Below are 19,279 nucleotides of genomic sequence, written 5' to 3'. Positions count from 1 at the left end.
TTTGTTTATTTCTGCTATTTTTATTATTATCTCATTCTATGAATTTTGGGTTTGGTTTGTTCTTGCTTTTCTAATTCCTTGAGGTGCATTTTTCAGCTGTTTATTTGACATCTTTCTATTTTTTTGATGTAGACATTTATTGTTATAAATTTGCCTCAATACTGCTTTTGCTGTGACCCATAAGTTTTGGTATGTTGTGTTTCTATTTTTGCTTGTTTCAAGGAATCTTAAAATTTCATTCTTAATTCCTTCCTTCACCCCTTGGTTGTTCAGCAGCATGTTATTTAATTTCCATATCTTTTTATAGTTTCAAATGTTCCTCTTGTCAGTGATGTCTGGTTTTATTTCGTCATGACCAGATAAGATACTTCATATGATTTCAATTTTTAAAAATTAAAAAAAAATTTTTTGAGACTTGTTTTGTGTCCTAACATATGGTCAGTTCTGGAGAATGTTCCATGTGCTGATGAAAAGAGTGCATATATATATATTTTTTCTATTTTTTAAGATGGAGTCTCGCTCTGTTGCCCATAGTACAATCTTGGCTCACTGCAGCCTCCATTTCCTGAGTTCACGTGATTCTCCTGCTTCATCTGCACAAGTAGCTGGGACTACAGGTACATGCCACCGTGCATGGCTAATTTTTGTATATTTTTAGTAGAGTCAGGGTTTTACCATGTTGGTCAGGCTGGTCTCGAACTCCTGACCTCAAGTGATCCACCCGCCTCGGCCTCCCAAAGTGCTGGGATTACAGGCGTGAGCCACCATGCACCAAAGAATGTATATTCTACAGCAGTTGAGTGAAATATTCTGTAATTGTCTGTTAGGTCCATTTGGCCTATGGTGCAGTTTAAATTTGATGTTTATTAATTTTCTGTCTAGATGATCTAATGTTGAGGGTGGGGTTTTAAAGTCCCCAGTTATCTATACTGGAGTCTATCACTCCCTTTAGATCTAGTACTTGCTTTATATATCTGTTGGGTGCATATATATTTACAATTGTTATATTCTCTTACAGAATTGGTTCCCTTATTAAGATATAATTAATATTATTCTTTTTTCTTTTTACAGCTTTTAACCTGGAGTATGTTTTATCTATTGTCAGTATAGCTACTCCTGCTTACTTTTGATTTCCAGTTACATGGGGTGTCTTTTTCTATCCCTTCACTTTCAATCTTTGTGTGTCTTCACTGATGAGGTGGGTTTTTTTGTAAGTAGCATATAGTTGGGTCTTGTTGTCAATTGTTTTAATCAATTCCTCCAGTCTATATGTTTTAAATGGGGGAATTTAATCCATTTACATTCAAAGTCATTATTGGTAGGTGAGGACTTACTTCTTTTTTTTTTTTTTTTCGCTTAAACAGTAGAAATTTATTTCTCACATTTCTACAGGCTGGGAAGTTCAAGATCAAGACACCAGCAGATTTGGTGTCTGGTAAAGCCTGTTTCCTCATGTATAAGTGGCATCTTCTTTCTATGGTGAGGACTTACTTCTATCATTTTATTGTTTTCTGGTTATTTTATATGTCCTTTGTTCCTTCCTTTCTTTCTTATTGTTTATTTTTGCAGTTGGGTGGTTTTCTGTAGCAATAAGCTTTGATTCCTTTCTTTCTCCTGCATGTGGGTAAATAATGGTGGTAGTTGTGTTTTCACTTCCAGATAGAAGATACCCTTGAGTATCTCTTGTAAGGCTGGTCTGGTGGTGATAAAATTCCTTAGTTTTTTTCTTGTCTGTGAAAGATTTTACTTCTTTATTTTTGAAGAATAGCTTTGCTACGTATAGTATTTTTGACTGGCAGCTTTCTTTTTCTTTTAGTACTTTGTATATATTTTCCTATTCTCTCCTGGCCCATAAAGTTTCTGCTGAGAAATGCTCTTGTTAGTTTAATTGGGATTCCCTTACATGTGACTTGATGTTTTTCCTTGGCTGTTCTTAAGATTCTTCATCTTTGACTTTTGACAATTTGACTATAATGTGCCTTAAAGAAGATCTGTTTGGGGTTCTTTGATCTTCCTGAACCTAGATCTCTGTCTCTCTCCCAAGAATGTTTCTGTTTATTATTTTATTAACTATGTTTTGCTCACCTTTTCCCTTCTCTTTTCTTTCTGGAATGCCCATGATACCCATAAATTAGGTAGACTTTCTTCATTCGTTTTTACTCTTTATTCTTTATCCCTTTTTGTTCTTGTCTGCCTGTGTTATTTCAAAATATCTGTTTTCAAGTTTAGAAATTCCTTTTTCTGCTTCATCTAGTCTGTTGTTGAAGCTCTTAAGCATATTTTGTATTTCATTCCTTGAATTCTTCAGCTCTTGGATTTCTGTTTGCTTCTTTTTTTTTTTTTTTTTTTTTTTTTGAGATAGAGTCTCGCTCTGTCGCCCAAGCTGGAGTGCAGTGGCACAATCTCAGCTCCCTGCAAGCTCTGCCTCCTGGGTTCACACCATTCTCCTGCCTCAGCCTCCTGAGTAGTTGGGACTATAGGCACCCACCACCACGCCTGGCTAATTTTTGTATTTTTAGTAGAGACGGGGTTTCACCGTGTTAGCCAGGATGGTCTCGATCTCCTGGCCTCGTGATCCACCCACCTCGGCCTCCCAAAGTGTTGGGATTACAGGCGTGAGCCACCGTGCCCGGCTTGTTTGCTTCTTTTTATGGTATCTATCTTTTTGTTGAACTTCTCATTCAAATAATAAACTGATTTTTGTGATTTCATTAAATAGTCTATCTGTATTATCTTGCATCTTATTGAGTTTCCTTAAGATTATTATTTTGAATTATTTTTCTGTCATTTCATATTTTTTTTTATTAGAGTCTGTTACTAGAGAAGTATTGTTTTCCTTGGAGGTGACATGTTTCTTTGCCCTTTTCATGGTTGATGTGGTCCTACATTGATTTCTACACATCTCGTGGAAAAGTTATGTTTTCCAGTTTTATGAAGAAGGTTTCATAGGGAAACACTTAATTGTACCAATAATCCTTGGATTGTCAGTTCAGTGGGGTGCATTGACCTTGATTCTAGATATGTACAGTAGTGTACTCTCCATTTAGTTTCTTCAGCTGTAATCGATACTAGTGGCATTTGTGAGTTTCTCAGTGGTCTAGGCTGAGAGAGTTTGTGATAATGATGTGGCTTTGCCAGAGTTGGGCTTCCCAGGCTGTTTCTCAGGCCTGGTGTGTGTGTGTGTATGCACCCAGTGGGTCAGCCAACTTGGGGTATGGCTCACTGGGGTTTAGGCCACAGGGTTGTTACTCTGGCTGGGAGCGTGGACACATGGTTGCTCAGTTGGCCTTGGGGCGTGCCTGCCAGGAATGGTTTGTGGGACTTTCTTCAGCCCGGGATGTGGGCACACAGCTGCTTGGCTGGCCTGGGGATGTGTCTGCCAGGGGTGGCCCACAACATGCTTTCTTCGGTTTAGGATGCAGGCATAAAGCTGCTTGGCTGGCCTAGGATGTGTCTGCTCTGGGTGATTCACAGAGTTTCTTAGGCCCAGGACACAGCTGCCCAGTTTCTCAATTGGCCTGGGGGCATGTTTGTTGGGGGTGACCCCCGAGTTTTCATAGGCTCAAGACATGATTGCATGGCTTCTTGGCTGGTGTGAGTACATGTCTGCTGAGGATGGTCCACAGGGCTGTTCCTTTGGCTCAGGATGCTGGTACACAACTGCTTGATTGGCCTGTGGACATGTCTGCCATTGTCAGCCCATGGGGCTGCTTTTCACACCCAGGATGTGGGCACAAGTCTGCTTGACTGGCCCAGGGGCACATCTGTTGCGGGTGGCCCACAGGTTCTCAGGTCCAGGGCATGGGTGCATGGCTGCTCTGCTGCCTGGGTTGGGCACAAGGCTGTTTCTCACACCTATGACATATCTGCATTGCTGGTCAAATGGCCTGGGGGCATTTCTGTGGGTGGTGGCCCATGAGATTGTTTCGTAGGCCTGGGCAAGGAACATAGGACTGCTTAGTCAGCTTGTGGTTGTGTCTACTACAGGCAGCCTGCAGGGCTGTTTCTCAACCTAGGACATGGACACACAGCTGCTCAGTTGTCCTGGGGGATGACTGTCAGGGACAGCCCACAGGGCTGTGTCTTAGGTCTGGGATTCAATTGTATGGCTGCTCAGCTGGCTCAGGGGCACGCCCACAAGGGGGCAGCCTGTGGGGCTGCTTTTTAGGTCCAGGATATGGGCTCTTGGCTGCTTGGCTGCCCTGGGGACGTGCCACCAGTAGTGACCTACAGGACTCTTTCTTAAGCTCTTATCGGAGACACAGGCCCACTGGGCAGGTCGGGAGCATGACTGTTGGGGACAGGGGTGCCGCAGGGCTAGTTCTAGTGTAGCCACTCTACTGGCCTGGGGCATGTCAGCTCCCATGTGTGGGAGGACACACAGTGGTTTGGCTAGCTCACTTAGTTTGCCCTGGGCAGGACTGGCAGACTGTTTCTCTAGCTGAATATATGGTGGTGGGAATTGGTTTCCCTGCTTTGCAGGACCAGAGTTACAGCTGATCCTGGGCCCAGGTTCTGCGCAGCTAAGGCTGTGGTATCCAGACCCCCTGGGCTTGGCGTAATGAAAATAGAGCCCCAGTGCTGGGGTGGCTGCTGACCCTGGGCAGAGGGTACACTCCACAGGTGGCTTTGCTCTCAAGATGGGGCTGTGCTGCAGCAGCTTTGCTCACAGGGAGTGGGTGGGGGTGGGGAGTGCACACCTTACACTCCTAATCCAGGGCAGTGCAGCTGCATGAATTCCTGGCAGCTCTCCAAACTGGGCTCAGGGCTTGTGAGAACTGTGGGGTTCTCCTGCAGAAAGGACAATAGGTATTTGTCAAGACAATGAAGGCTGGTGGGGATCTGCTTACCTTTTCTCCACAACGGGAAGTCCCTGTGTCTTCAGGCTAATCCAATTTGGGAAGAGCAGATGGGGCTGTAGAGGCTGGGTGCCTCCACGCTGCTCTTCCGGATTTCTATCATCGCAGATTCATCCCACTCCCCCACTGTACTCCAGTGCTCTCCCTTCGACACTCCAGTCAAAGTGAGCTATTTATTCATTGCCTTGGGCCTTTCTTGTTGGGAGGGACAAGCAGCTGCTGTCTTTAGTCAGCCATCTTGCTGACATTACTCCTGGCTCCAATTCTTATTTATTTATTTATTTGTTTGTTTGTTTATTTATTTATTTATTTTGAGATAGAGTCTCGGCTTGTTGCCCAGGCTGGAGTGCAGTGGCACAATCTCAGCTCACTGCAACCTCTGCCTCCCGGGTTCAAGTGATTCTCCTACCTCAGCCTCCAGAGTAGCTGGGATTACAGGCATCTGCCACCATGCCTGGCTAATTTTTTGTATTTTTTTTAGTAGAGATGAGGTTTCACCATGTTGGCCAGGCTGGTCTTGAACTCCTGACCTCAGTTGATCCACCCGCCTCGGCCTCCCAAAGTGCTGGGATTACAAGCGTGAAGCCACCATGCCTGGGCCTGGCTCCAATTCTTTACCCCTCCCTAAGTGCATACTCTTTCCTTGTGACTTCATAGTACATTATATAAGTGGAGTATGTTTTCCTACCTCTTTAATCTGGGTCTGGCCATGTAACTTGATTTGGCCAATAGAATGTCACAGAAGTGATAGTGTGCCTTTTTTTTTTTTTTTTTTTTGAGATGGAGTTTTGCTCTTTTTGCCCAGACTGGAGTGCAATGGCACAATCTCAACTCACTGCAACCTCCGCCTCCTGGGTTCAAGCAATTCTCCTACCTCAACCTCCCAAGTAGCTGGGATTACAGGCATATGCCACCATGCCTGGCTAATTTTTTGTATTTTTAGTAGAGATGGGGTTTCACCATGTTGGTCAGCTGGTCTCGAACTCCAGACCTCAGGTGATCCACCCACCTCAGCTTCCCAAAGTGCTGAGATTACAGGTGTGAGCCACCATACCTGGCCAGATAGTGTGCTGTTTTGAAGCCTGGCCTCAAAAGTTTTATGTGTTTCCACTCTCATTCTTCCCCATGAAAGTGACATATTCAGGCAAGCCTGCTGGTTCCTGGAGGAGGATGAGAGACACAAAAGCAGATCTGTCCTAGCTTAGATGCCCCAGCCACGCATGGCCTGGAGCAGAGCTGTCTGCCAACACTTAGACACCAGAGTGAGCCCAGCTTAGGTCAGCCAACCCCTAATAGATTCACAGATTTGTGAACTATAGTAGAGAAATACCTGTTTTGTAAGCTACTGAGACTTGGGGTGGTTTGTTACACAGAAATAGCTAACTGCTATAAAATATAAAACATCAAACATAGAACATGGCATATGGTCATTACTCAATTGATATTAGTGTTCCAGTTACTATGGTTATGTCACAAGTTACCCCCAAAATTGTTGGCCTGAAACAACCAGTTATTAAGCTCACAGATTATGTGGATTGGCAATTTGGATAGGGCACAGAGGGAATGGCTCGTCTCGGTTCTTTGGTATCTGGTGCCTCAGCTGGAAGACACTAAGTCTGAGGACTGACTCATCTGCAGCTTCTTGTACTTATGTGTTTCGGTCAATTCTAGCTGTCAGCTGAGACTTTCGCTGGGACTGTCAACTGAACACCTACATGTGGCCTCTCCATGTGGCCCTGGCTCCCTCACACATGGTGGCTGAGTTCCAAAGGTGAATGTCCTAAGAGAGAGCCAGGCAGAAGCTATATCCTTCGCGACACAGACTTGGAAGTCACATAGCATCACTTCCACTATACTTTCTCAGTTGAAACAGACATAAACCGGTCATAACCCAGATTAAACAGATGGGGAAAAGACCCCACCATTTGATGGAGAACAGAAGAAATAACATGTGAAACCGAAAATACTGGTGTTGATTGCATTCATTTTGGGAGAACAGTCTGCCGTAGTTAGGCACTTTTATTATTTCTGCTAGTCTTGTCAAACAGATCTACTGATTTTCTCTAAATTCACCACTTACACTGAAGTCTGCCTCCTTTACTTACTTACGTCATGGTGTTCTCTCTACTTGGAATGTACTTCCTTCCTTCACCCTGCCTTGCTCTGCCTTTTGAAATGGTACCCTTTCCTTTAAGAGCTAGCTGAAAGCACATCCTTTCTCTCAGTTTTTCCCCTGGTTGTAATAGGTCATTTGATTTCTGCCTGCATTTCCAAAATCCATAATTTTAGCACCATTTATTTAGCACTTGTTTTCTATACCTTGCATTCTTCTCCCCCCCCCCTCTTCCTCCTTCTTCTTCTTCTTCCATTTTCCTTCTTCTTCCTTCTTCTTTCTTCTTCTTCCTTTTTTTTTTTTTTTTTTTTTGAGATGGAGTCTTGCTCTGTTGCCCAGGCTGGAGTGCAGTGGCACGATCTCTACTCACTGCAACGGCTGCCTCCCAGGTTCAAGCAATTCTCCCTGCCTCTGCCTCCCGAGTAGCTGGGATTACAGGCGCCCACAACTAAGCCCGGCTAATTTTGTATTTTTAGTAGAGATGGGGTTTTGCCATGTTGGCCAGGCTGGTCTTGAACTCCTGACCTCAAGTGAGCCGCCTGCCTCAGCCTCCCAAAATGCTGGGATTACAGACGTGAGCCACCACGCCCGGCCTACATTATCTTCTTAAATGTAATTCATTTTGAGGGCAAGAAAGACAGTATTTTCAAGTTTTAATGTGTACTGCTTAGTAGTTAGACTAATTATTTTGCTAATCTTAAGCATTCCCTAGGCCAGGCGCCATGGCTCATGCCTGTAATCCCAGCACTTGGGGAGGCTGAGGTGGGCAGATCACGACATCAGGCGTTCGAGACCAGCCTGGCCAACATAGTGAAACCCCGTCTCTACTAAAAATTAGCCAGGCATGGTAGCGGGTGCCTGTAGTCCCAGCTACCTGGGAGGCTGAGGCAGGAGAATCGCTCGAACCCAGGAGGCAGAGATTGCAGTGAGCCGAGATCGCGCCACTGCACTTCAGCCTGGGTGACAGAGTGAGACTCCATCTCAAAAAATAAAAAAAAAGAATTCCCTACATGATTTTTGTTTTTGTTGATGAGGGTAATATTATAGAGTGATCAAGAATACTGTGGTCTCATGACAAATGCAGCTTTATAAGCAAAGGTGAAATAGTCATTGCTGGAATATGCAAATATGGCATAGCGTCCCAAAGTCATTCCTAGGAACATTTCTGTATGTGCTTGCTTACAATAGACATATTACATTTTCCTAAAGTTTCAAGATTAAGGCTGTGCTCATTCTCTATAGGGTCTTCAGTCATTTCCTCTTTGTTGGTTTTGGTTTTCCATTTGTTGCTCCTCTTTTTTTCCTCTCAAAAACTTTATTGTTTCCCACAGGCTTATCTCTTTTCCTACCCTTTATTGATACTGGGATTAAAATGAAATAGTGCCCCTATATTTTCTAACATATGGATTCATGTTTCCATAAATTCTATGCTTCTAATATTTTCATGCACATCTTTAAAGAATAGATCTCCACAAGCTCATAATTTGGGTACCAACGATAGAACTGAAGATGTCACATACTGTTGTGTAGTTTTCACACTGCATAAAAGGACTCTTTTATGAAGGTAGAGATGAAATCCAGCTTTTTTTTTTTTTTTTTTTTTTTTTAAGACAGGGTCTTGCTCTGTCACCCAGGCTGGAGTGCAGTCGCATGATCTCGGCCCACTACAACCTCCACTTCCCAGGCTCAAGGGATGCTCCCACCTCAGTCTCTTGAGTAGCTAGGACTACAGGCATGTGCCACCACCATGCCTGGCTAATTTTTGTATGCTTTGTAGAGATGGGGTTTCACTATGTTGCTTAGGCTAGTCTTGAACTCCTAGGCTCAAGCAATCTGTTAACCTTGGCCTCCCAAAGTGCTGAGATTACAGGCATGAGCCAGTTGGCCCAGCAAAATCCAGCTCTTGATCTACCTGCAGTATTCTCTCTGTTGTGGTGTGAAGCTTTATCAGCCAGAAAGTGGGGTGCCCTTCTGTAACTCAAAGGGGTCGAGTGTGTTGCTCTTGGCTCTGATGGTAGATTTGCTATCAAAACTGTCTTCTGAATGGGTGCTTGTAGAGAGTTGGGACCATATCTCATCTCTATGCCCTTTCAACCTCATGGGGGGCTTAAAGACATTTATTGAATTACTACTATATTGCTTAGCAATTTTTCCTAAAGATGACAGAGTGCTTCGAAAATGCTAGTTATAACTGTTGCCTGAAATGGAATTGACTCACTCACAACCTTCCTGTAGGTGGCAGAAAACCAGAGATGAGAGCATAAGCAAAGAAGCAGAGATAAAGACAGTTCCACCATTATCCTTATGACCGTTGGGCAAATTAACCAACCTTCTATGCTTCGGTTTTGGGTTTTTTTAATATATACCTGTAAAATGAGGATATTTACAGGTATAAAATGTTTAGTAACCCGACTTCTTAGGGTTATTACAAGGATTAAATGAAGTAATGCATATAAAACACAAAGCAGAGTGCTGGCCATGGCTGCTGTCGCTGTTGAGTAATGTAGAGGAAAGCACACTGAGCTAGCGAAGGAACTCACAGGCTAAATGTTAACTATGTAAAATGTATTTGATAAGAGGTTTTGTAGTGGAATGTATATATTTTGTGCCTTATGTTTAATTAGAAGAAATAAAATGTGTTAAGAGGAGAGACCAGTTAAAAGGAAGGCCAACAAGTTACTATGATGATGAGGGTGATGCTTATTGTTCCCAGGGTCAACTTTTGGAGGTACTGTCTCCATATCTATCAGGGCACATGAAAAATACTTCTCAGCAGAAACAAGTACTTCCAAAAATTTACTGCCAAGATCTAGAAGACTTTGTATTTTGTATTTTGTATATATCAGTTACTGCTGTTCCTAGTTCTCTCTTGTCTGAGGTGGAATTCCAGAGACAACACCATTGGGAAGCTGAGTTAGCTTTGCCGTCATTGAAGCACTAAATGGTTTATAAAGAAAAAGTCTCAGAGCACAGATAACTCAATTCTGGGTTGCAGAGATGAGAAAAGCATTGCCTTCAAAATTCCATCCCTATTTGACCATGCCGCCTTGCCTCAGAGAACATTCCCCAATGGAAGCACTGTCTATCTGCAAATATAAATCCCATTACTTGAATATTTTTGGAAAGGGGTCAAGGACCTTGAGTTTAGTGAGGTCCTTGCATTCATTTAGAAGTGTCTTCACCTTTGTGGCATGTCCTGGGGTTTTGCTCTTATTTTTCTTTGGTTGTGCAGCTTTCAATTTTTTCAAAATGTTTTTATTGACAAGCCTTAGACTTTCTTGTCAGCTTTTCCTAACTCAATTCTGGTTTGCAGAAATGAGAAAAAACATTGCCTTCAAAATTTGATCCCCCATTTGACCATGCTGCCTTGCCACAGAGAACATTCCTTAATGGACGCATTGTCTACCTGAAAGTAGAAATCCCATTACTTGAATATTTATGGGAAGGGGTCAAGGACCTTGAGTAGAAATGAGGTCCTTTCTTTCATTTAGAAGTAAGTGTTGGCCAAGTGCGGTGGCTCACGCCTGTAATCCCAGCACTTTGAGAGGCCAAGATGGGCAGATCACAAGGTCAAGAGATTGAGATCCTGGCTAACATGGTGAAACCCCGTCTCTACTAAAAATACAAAAATCAGCTGGGCATGGTGGCGCGTGCTTGTAGTTGGGAGGCTGAGGCAAGAGAATCGCTTGAACCCAGAAGGCGGGGATTACAGTGAGCCGAGATCACACCACTGCACTCCAGCCTGGGCAGCAGAATGAGACTCCATCTCAAAAAAAAAAAAAAAAAAAAAACAAAAAAAAAAAAAGAAGAAGAAGAAGTAAGTGTTTACCTTTGTGGGGTGTCTCGGGGTTTTGCTCTTATTTTTCTTTGGCTATGCAGCTTTTAATTGTTTTAAATGTTGTTATTGACAAATCATAGACTTTCTTGTTAGCTTTTCCTAAACTGAGCAGCAGACTAATGTCTTGGGTACTCATCAAGTTCATAATTTAAAAATCTTAGGAAAGGATATATTGGTATAGAACTTTTCATTTGGTATTTTGTTAGCAAAAACTTTTTCAGAAAAACATTAGGGCTTCTGATAGGCTACTTATAGGATAAGCATGACCAGGTTCCGCATTTCTGAATCATGGATTCTTTTTCCTTTGTTCCACCATTCAGTCTGGTCCCTAAGTTCCTGCATTCTTCCTTTACGCCGGAACTTTTCTTTTTCATTGCAATTGTCATTCCCTTATTAGAAGTTGTGATATTGTAAAATAAATATTGGGCCTTCTTCCTGTTTCCTGACATACAGCTTCTAAAACCCTTAGAATCTCTGGACTGATAAGGGTATCTTTTAGATGCTAACGATATGACTGGTGGCTGGGGGCCCCTAGATAGCTTCAGGGTGGGGTCTGGTTACTGGAAAGACTGAGACGTGATTAGAAGGTTGAGACTTTCAGCCTCATACCCCAATCTCAGAGGGAGGGAAGAGGGGCTGAAGGTTGAGTTGATCACCAAAGGCCAACGATTTAATCAATCATGCCTGCATGATGAAATTCCCATAAAAACCTAAAAGGACTGGATTCAGAGAGCTTCTAGATAGCTGAACATACAGAGGTTTCTGTAGGGGAATGGACGCTCTCCCCTCCTTCTTCTACACTTTGCCCATACATCTCTTCCATTGGGTTATTTATCTGTATCCTTTGTAATATTCTTTATAGAACATGAGAAAATAGTGTTTTTCTGGGTTGTGAGCTGCTCTAGGAAATTAATTGAAACCCAGCAAGGAGTACTAAAAACCCCTATTTATAACCAGTTAGTCAGAAACAAGCACAGGCCACGATCCATGGCATCTGAAGTGGAGAGCAATGTTGGGGACTAAGCCCCTCAACCTGTGAGATCTGATGCTACTTCCAATTAGATAGTGTCAGAATTGTCTGTTCACTCCAGGTGGATCGTGAACTGGAGGACACCCGGCTGCTGTCCACAGGAGAATCTGCTGCAGAATTCACTGCAGAATTGCTTGATTTGTGGTGAAAAACTCCCACACACCTGGTGCCAGAAGTGCTGAGTGACTGTGTGAGAGTAGAGAACAGAAAAATACGTCTTGTATTGTTTTTTTCTATTTCTAGAGTTGGTGTCAGAACTGTTGCATTAAGGAACCGAGTAAGAATGGGGAAACGTACTTTGGTGTTTTTCCTAGTTCTCCTTACAGAAGTGTACTGAGTAAAAGAGGATAGATTTTTTACAGCCAGCAAATTAGAAGGAAACATGCTTGCAGCAATCGTGACAGCACGAACCTTGGAGTTGCAAAGAGAAAGAAAAGCAACAGTAGGGAGAAGACTTTCCAGACTGCAGATCCCCAGTAATGGAAGCAGGGGATTGACTTCAAGCCATTACAAGAAAGTTTTATTAGAATGCAAAATTAAATTTCAGTCATTTTTAATTGCACATTATTGATTTGTGTTTGCTGATTCATGTTATTTTTGGTATACTTTGCCACACACTGAGAAAGCCAATTCTCTTAATTAACTATTGCTTTTTTAATCAGGAGGGCAAATCTAATAAATATAAAACATTAAAAAGCAGCACACAAGTATTAAAGGCAACCAGTGAGATATGCAATAGGAGTGTGGGTGAAAAGCAGTCGACCTTGCCAGATAGAATTGGGGACTGTTTCAGATCTCTAAGGTATGTCCCTTACTCTGCCGTTGCCACCAGCTTAGTCTAGGCTCTCAGGACTTCCTGCCTGTTAGTGAAGAAGAGAAGAGACAAGAGAAAGGGTAAAGGAAGGGAGAGGAAGAGGGGAGAGAATGTCATGACCCATTGGGTTTGCTCTCCATAGGTGGAGAATAGATTTTATCTTGTTCCTGTCCATTGACCTAGACTGTGGCAGGGCAGGAAAGTATAGATATTTTGACCTTAATGCTTTCTGAAAATTTTATCTGTAACTTTTGGGACTGCTAAGAAAATTGTGAGTTTTTGTTAGCTCTTTTTTGGAGATTTAAGGCAGACTTCTGTTTGTAAAAATTCTTCAATGGGTCCATGACAGGATAAGATGGAATGAACTAAAAATTACTTTTCATAATAAAGGTGGCGTATAATGGAGACTTATTTTACCTCCAATCAAGTTATTTGGTCTGCCATTCCACTCAGTGGGTCTGTAAAGGATGATGTCAACTCAGAAACAGTCAATTCATGTTGGTAAAACTCAGAATAATTGTGGGAGTCATTTTACTCACTTCCCCACACTAACCAAGAACTGGAACACATTGTTCAGGTGGCTGGGATCTTGGTTGGTGATGACTCTGTCAATATCAAGGAAGAAACTGAAAAATTAATTGAGGGCCATAGAGTGATAAGGTTTGGCTCTTGTGTCCCCACCCAAATCTCATGTTGAATTATGATCTTCAGTGTTGGAGGAGGGGCCTCATGGGAGGTGATTGGATCATGGTGGGGGTATTTTCCCCTTGCTGTTCTCATGATAGTGAGTGAGTTATCACAAGATTTGCTTGTTTCAAAGCGTGTAGCACTTCCCGCTTAGTGCTCTCTCCTGCTCTACCATGCTAAGACATGCTTGCTTCCTCTTTGCCTTCTGCCATAATTATAAGTTTCCTGAGGCCTCCCAGCCATGCTTCCATACAGTCTGCTGAACTGCGAGTCAATTAAACCTTTTTTCTTTATAAATTACCCAGTCTCAGGTGGTTCTATTTTTTGAGACAGAGTCTCACTCTCACCCAGGCTGGAGTGCAGTGGTATGATCTCGGCTAACTGCAATCTCTGCCTCCTGGGTTCAAGTGATTCTTGTGCCTCAGCCTCCTGAGTAGCTAGGATTACAGGCATGTGCCACCACACCCAGCTAATTTTTGTATTTTTAGTAGAGATGGGGTTTCACCATGTTGGCCAGGCTGGTCTTGAACTCCTGGCCTCAAGCGATCCACCCACCTCAGCCTCCCAAAGTACTGGGATTATAGGTGTGAGCCACTGCGCCTCACCTCAGGTAGTTCTTTATGGCATTGTGAGAACATACTAATAAACAGAGCAACTTTCATTAAGGAAGACTCCGTTAGTCTACTTTATGGGCAATTTATGTTACTTTCAATAGTGTTAACTTTAGAATTTAATCCCCATTAAAGAGATTTCCAGAAGAGTTTTCAGTTTTCCTCTGGCAGTTAAAGAGACAGTGATCTGGAACTTGAGGAGTTAGCCCATTTACTCAGGCTAGGGCCAAAGGAGAAAGATGTTTGAAAGGGATTTCCTCTGTAAGGTATGGTCAATGAACTTTAGGAGGAGGAATGGGGCTGGGCATGGTGGCTTGCGTCTGTAGTCCCAGTACTTTGGGAGGCCAAGGTGGGAGGATTGCTTGAGCCCAGGAGTTTGAGACCAGCCTGGGAACATAGTGAGATCTCCATCTCTACCATAATAAAAATTAAAATTAGCCAGGTGTCATCTGTAGTCCCATCTCCTGGGGAGTCTGAGGTAGCAGGGTTACTTGAGCCCAGGTCAAGGCTGAAGTGAGCTGTGATCATGCCACTTCACTGCATCCTGGGTGACAGAGCAAGACTCTGTCTTGAAAACATTTTTAGAAATAGTAGAAAGAGTAATGTCTCATATTCAGTTAAAAAAAAAAAAAAACTTCAACAGTCTTTTGTTACCAAACTAGCACACGGTTAACTCTAACCCAGCTAACAGCAAAATAGCATCAGTAACAAGATCAAGGATGGAGGTGCAGGAACAATAAAGACTGTCTCCTAAAAAACAAATTGGAGGCTGGGGGCAGTGGCTCACGCCTGTAATCCCAGCATGTTGGGAGGCCGAGGTGGACGGATCACCCGAGGTCAGGGGTTCAAGACCAGCCTGGCCAACATGGTGAAACCCTGTCTCTACTAAAAATACAAAAAATTAGCCGGGCATGGTAGTGTGCACCTGTAATCTCAGCTACTTGGGAGGCTGAGGCAGGAGAATTGCTTGAACCTGGGAGGCAGAGGTTGCAGTGAGCCGAGATCACACCACTGCACTCCAACCTGGGCCACAGAGAGAGACTCTGTCTCAAAAAAATAAAATAAGATAAAAAACAAATTGCGAAAATATGTACATATTTGCGTAAGTATTTTTTTAAAAAAACTAAAACTTTCCAGTGTTGCCGGAAAAATATCCCAAAGTGATTGCAGTCCACAAAAAACAGCATTTGGCAGTTCGTGCTTCCTTAAAAACTCCAACTCAAGATTACTCTAGGAGAAGCTCACCCCCACATTTAAGAAAAATCCCTTTTCTCCTCTTCCTTGTTCAAATTCCACTGCTTATTCCATAAAACAACCGAAGAATAACAAGACCCAGGTCACTTTTCTCAGCCCCTATCTGTTAAGGCTCATACCACAGACTTTTCCTTAGGAAACTTCACCTCCCCTGCAATTAGGAAATTGAGCACCAATTTCTGGGCTAGATTTCTGGAAACCTGCAGAACATCCTCATGCTTCCTTTATGGAGGACCTGAGGGCTCCTTGAATGATCAAGTGGGCAGTGTGCCGGGCTGGGACCGGAATGCCAGCCAGGCTGGGGAAAGAGTTCCTTTCTTTCTTTCTTTTTTTTGAGATGGAGTCTCGCTCTGTCACCCAGGCTGGAGTGCAGTGGCGCCATCTCGGCTCACTGCAAGCTCCGCCTCCCGGGTTCACGCCATTCTCCTGCCTCAGCCTCCTGAGTAGTTGGGACTACAGGTGCCCGCCACCTCGCCTGGCTACATTTTGTGTGTGTGTTTTTTTTTTTTTTTTTTTTTTTTTGTTTTAGTAGAGATGGGGTTTCACTATGTTAGCCAGGATGGTCTCGATCTCCTGACCTCGTGACCCACCCGCCTCTGCCTCCCGAAGTCCTGTGATTACAGGCGTGAGCCACCGTGCCTGGCCATTGAAAAGGGTTCCTTTCTAAGCAAAAGCACCCCAACACCTTGTAACTGGAAGTCTAACCGGGCAAAACCTAGTAGCAGCAGGTACAATACTAGGGCTGTACCAACAAGTGCAATCTCCCCGCTTAAACATAAAACTAAAGGTGGTAAAGAGAGCCAAGTGAATATTTGACCTCACCTGTCTCCTGAGAAGTTTGCGTATTTTGGGCTGAAGCCATGTTGCAGAGAAAGACATTTGGTCAAAGAGGCGCCTTTGCTGTGTCTGGCTGGCTGAAGCTGCCATTCCTGGGCAGCCTGCTTCACGGCTGCTTTACTGGAAGCTTTGCCCCCTTATGCAAAGTACTTACGGGTTAATTCAGAAATGTTCAATTCGACTTCGTAAATGACAAATACTTTAACAGCAGCTTCTCAAAAACCACCAGTGGAGACAGACCACCCCTTAGTTGAGGATCACAGCTCCTTCTAGTCTGTGAACTACTTGCTGGACTTCGGCAGCAGCTCATTGGTCCTGGAATAAGTGTCTGCATCCAAAGAACTCTCTATACACCAACAACCAGAAGAGAGAAGCCACCTGCAGTACACAGTGCCACCTCCTATCAATGGCACTGCCCTCCTCCTGAGTATAAGAGCCCGCAGCAAGAAGACAAGGCCATTTAGTTCGGATTTAGCCAGGACACAACTGCATTGGCAAATGCTCCCAGCCTCTCTTAGGAGAATTGGCTTGATGGGTCTGCACAGTGAAGACAGTGAATAGAACACCTTTTTTGGCCCACCCAGATAAATCTGCATGGCCAGGATGATCCAAACCATCTGTCTGTAGGCAGCTCTTCATAAATGTTTTCCAAACTAGGCAGAGGTCGCACAGGTCTTTGGACACTAAAGCAGCGTTGTGGGCTTGATGGGGTCTGTGATATGGGTCCTATCCCAGGATGACAACCTTAACACCTCCTATGTCACGTATCTGGGTCCAGGTGAAGACTTAGTGTTGGGGAGGATAAACAGTGTAATGTTTTCTTTCTTCTGCAACAAATCCCATTCGTTTTATAGAATACAGTTTTCCGAACTCTCCTTTGAGGTGTTTCTTCCAGCTCTCACCAAAGACCACAGGCATGGTGTGGGCCGCGAGCCTGAGAAGCGCCGCAGCCTTAATTGTCTGGATGTGGAACAACTGTGCCCGGCTCAGTGGTGAGGGCCGCATGCCTGGCTTGGGGCTATGGGAATGTCGCTCCCTGGTGAGGCTTAGGAGAAGAAGTAGAGGGTCTCTGGGTCTTCTGGCCGATCATCCTGGAGCAGAGGAGGAGCAAACGTGCTGCCCAAAGATCCGCGAGGCTCGCGTTGGGTGTGGCCGTCAGCAATTGGTGCAAACCATGATAATCAGTTTAAAATTCGTTCTTATTTTTGTGCTGTAGATTTTCATCAGTGATTGCTAATCTTCAGTAAGTATCTGTTATACCCACAGCCTTGAATTATTAGTGCCTTGCAGAATGGAGAGGGAGCTACCTTTATTAAATAATATGCCTTAAATACTTAGTGCCAGTGGCTGCCCCGGAGTGTATGCGTTATGTAAATGTTAGCTAATATTATTAAATCTGCCCCAGATCAAGGAAGAGAGAGGTGATAGTTGGAGGAAATCAAGGAGGAGATGAGAGGAGTTTGAAAAGAGAAGGGACAAGTAACACTGGGGACATTTAAACTCTCCTCTTTACTTCCTCTGGCCCTCAACTTGCCCTACCCAAATCCTGAGGAACACTGGGGTGCATGCCTGGCTTCAAGCAGCTACTCAGATAGTTATTATCCTGGGATATTAAAGGAAAAGGGGACCCTAGAAGACCAAAGCCTTGTGACAATGGGGAACCTAGGTAATTAGTTCTCACAACTTGTTCAAGGGGACTCTGGACAGGTAAGGGTAGAAGAATAGTGGGAAGGAGAACAGTCTCCAGAATATCCAACTTAATATTATGCTCTTATTTGGCTAGTATCTCTTTTGTGTACCTGATATTATGTGATCTGGTACTGACTAGGCTAGACTATTCTCCGTGTTCTGCTAATGACAGAGATCTCTTGAAAGCAGGAGGCCACTGACCTGGTCTGAGTTCTCCCTTGTACATGATTGTATTTTACAATAAAATGATTCTGGTTGCTTTGAGCTAAATAAAACACAAAGCTTTATTTTTTGCCTTGTTTACTCCAAAAAAGCTATAAATTATTTTCCTTGCCTTTAATCTTTTCCTAAAGTCCAAAATGCTCAGCATGGTATTGACAGACTAGTTTTTCTAGAATAATGCTTTACTGCCAAGATTCAAAAATTGCTTCATTGCATTTAGTAGATTGAGTTCCACCTCAGGCTGGATACATCCCTACCATAGCTTGGCTTAACCATCAGTTTTATCTCTGGATGTTCATGAATCCTTCACCCAGGTCAATCTGATCTCCTGCTAGCCCAACATACCACTTTTACTCTTTTTTTCCCCACCCTACATTCCCTTCTCATGGCTGAGCCAAATTTTACCCCACCTCCAGGTCTCAGCTGACGGCCATCTTTCCTGTGAAAATTTCCCAAGTGTTTTAGTCCATACTGATTTTTTCCCATGCAAGTTATGTTGACATTAGTAATCTGGATTCATCAATCAATTGAACAAGTATTTGTTAAGCACTGACAATATGTCAGGAACATAATGCAAACTTATTATTTGATTATGTGCTCATTTATATTTCTCACTTATATGTTTATGTACGTATCTCCAAGAAAACCTTAAGGATTGTAATCATTTTTATTTGTTTTCTCAGAATCAGGCACAAAACTGGAATGCAAATAAACTTTTTTTTTTTTTTTTGAGATGGGATTTCGCTCTTGTTGCCCAGGCTGGAGTGCAGTGGCGTGATCTTGGCTCACTGCAACCTCCGCCTCCCAGGTTCAAGCGATTCTCCTGCCTCAACCACCCGAGTAGCTGGGATTACAGGTATGCACTACCACGCCCAGCTAATTTTGTATTTTTAGTAGAGATGGGGTTTCACCATGTTGGCCAGGATGGTCTCGATCTCTTGATCTCGTAATCCACCCACTTCAACCTCCCAAAGTGCTGGGATTACAGGCATGAGCCACGGGGTCCAGCCAACCTATCTTTAATTGACTAAATTATATCTATGATAAATTTAAATAGGATAATTAAACAGGTCATTTGTTAATTTGTCAGTTTATGATCACTAACCATATAAGCTGGGTGACAGGCCTTATATTAATAAGCATTACTCTTCATATGTCTGACCTCATTAAATTTGGCATAGTGACATTTTGTTCAAAAATTTATTAATAATTCATTTTCATAGCTCGAAAAAGGACATAATCAGTAGAACAACTAAAAACAAAACCTCACCTCTACAGAGATAGCCAGTGTGTAGACTTTATTACATAGGCACATATTAAAAAAA

The 19,279-nt window shown here is 43.2% G+C and overlaps 1 pseudogene; it reads right to left on the bottom strand.

Moving 5' to 3' along the window:
• Positions 1-15,759: 15,759 nt before the first annotated feature.
• On the bottom strand, positions 15,760-18,713 carry LOC101023884 (annotated as a pseudogene).
• Positions 18,714-19,279: the final 566 nt, after the last annotated feature.

Source organism: Papio anubis, chromosome 7, assembly GCF_008728515.1.
Source record: "Papio anubis isolate 15944 chromosome 7, Panubis1.0, whole genome shotgun sequence".
NCBI lineage: Eukaryota > Metazoa > Chordata > Mammalia > Primates > Cercopithecidae > Papio > Papio anubis.
This window is presented reverse-complemented; position numbering and strand designations above follow the sequence as displayed.